The 1,526-nt window shown below is 59.8% G+C and overlaps 1 pseudogene; it reads right to left on the bottom strand.

The window, feature by feature from the left end:
* On the bottom strand, nucleotides 1–1,526 carry LOC105511761 (annotated as a pseudogene).

The raw sequence follows: 1,526 nt of genomic DNA, 5'->3' as shown, positions 1-1,526 counted from the left end.
TCAGCATCCGGCCTTGGGCGCTGTGCTGAAACTCCCGCGATTCGCAGAGACTTCTCGAAGGTGGTGCTTGCGCTGATCCACATCCTCCGGGATTTGCTGCCTCAGCTCACCCTCCCGCGCTGCCACCGCGGGGCTGAGGGCGTGGCCATCCTGTGTATGTTGAGGGCGCAGTTGCGAATCTGGGCGTACAGGGTCCTGACGGTGGGGCGGTGGGGGAGTGGAGGTTGGGGAGGTACACATGTCCGAGAGCAGGTTGTCCTACATTTCCTCCTTTTTTGTTTTTTTGGAGACAGAGTCTCCCTTTGTCTCCCATGCTGGAGTGCAGCGGCGCGATCTCGGCTGACTGCAACCTCTGCCTCCCAAGCTCAGGCAATTTTGCCTCGGCCTCCCGAGAAGCTGGGATTACAGGCGGACACCCCCACAACCGGCTACTTTTTGTATTTTTCAGTAGAGACGGGATTTCGCCATGTTGACCCAACTGGTCTCAAACTCCTGGCCTCAAGACTCAAGGTGGCCACATCGTCCAGCATCTTCAGACACGGGGCACACTTGGACTCGTGGAATTTGAAGACGATGTCTCCAACCTGCGGCTCCAGCTCCAAGAACAACTTGAAGGAGCTGCTGGAGATGAGGTGGTGCTGCAGCTCCAGCCGGTCGAAGGTGGCCAAGGCCCACAGGTCCCCAAAGACGGCCTCGTTGCTAGGGGACAGCAGCTCGGGGACGTCACAATGATCAAACCAAGCCAGCAGGAAGCATTTGGCAGCCTTCTTGTACTTCCTCTTGGCCAGCTCGGCCAAGCCTGCAGCGCATGGGAGTTCGGTGAGGACCGCCTGCGCCTGGCTGGCTGCCCCACTGTCCTCGCTGCTCGGCAATCTGCAGGATGGACTTGGCCTTGCAGACGCGGCTCAGCACGTAAGGCCAATTTTGCAAGTAGACGCTGACCTTGAAGACATTGAGGACATGTTGAAGGCGTGCTTGGCGCTGCTGCAGTAGCCTCAGGCCGTGAGTGACACTTGAGGGCATTGCTGAATCATCGTGGCCACGCCTGGTGCGCTCCTTGCTGGAGTTGCCCTTGTAGTTCTTCAGGTCTGCGTCCGGCTTCTCCGGCTTCAGCAGGGCCTCCTTCTGAGTGGCCTCCACCCAGGCCATGTCCAGGGGCGGGGGCTCCACGCCACTTTCGGGGATGGCGTCAGGTGAGTTCCGCAGTTTCCTGTTGGCCTCCGAGAGCTTCCGGTGGACCTCTTCGTACAGGTCCACGTTAAAGATTATCTGCAGGAAGGAGAGCGCCATCTTCAGGGCCTCCGCCCGCAGCAAGGGTCAGTAGTCAGCCAGCAATAAACAGCAGCAGCTCGGAGCGCATCGGGCAGCTGCAGCTGCAGCTGCCAACGCACTACTCCAGTTCCAGGGTGGGGTCCACCACGTAGTTGACGTCGGGTGCATTCTGCAGGTCCTCCGGGGGATCCTTGTCGACTTGCATGGGCTCCACGGCCGCCTCTTTAGAGCAGCATACAGGACGACAAGCTGGC

This window comes from Colobus angolensis, unplaced genomic scaffold (genome assembly GCF_000951035.1).
Source record: "Colobus angolensis palliatus isolate OR3802 unplaced genomic scaffold, Cang.pa_1.0 Scaffold203, whole genome shotgun sequence".
NCBI lineage: Eukaryota > Metazoa > Chordata > Mammalia > Primates > Cercopithecidae > Colobus > Colobus angolensis.
Note: the sequence above shows the minus strand (reverse complement) of the source record. Positions and strands in the feature narration are given on the sequence as shown.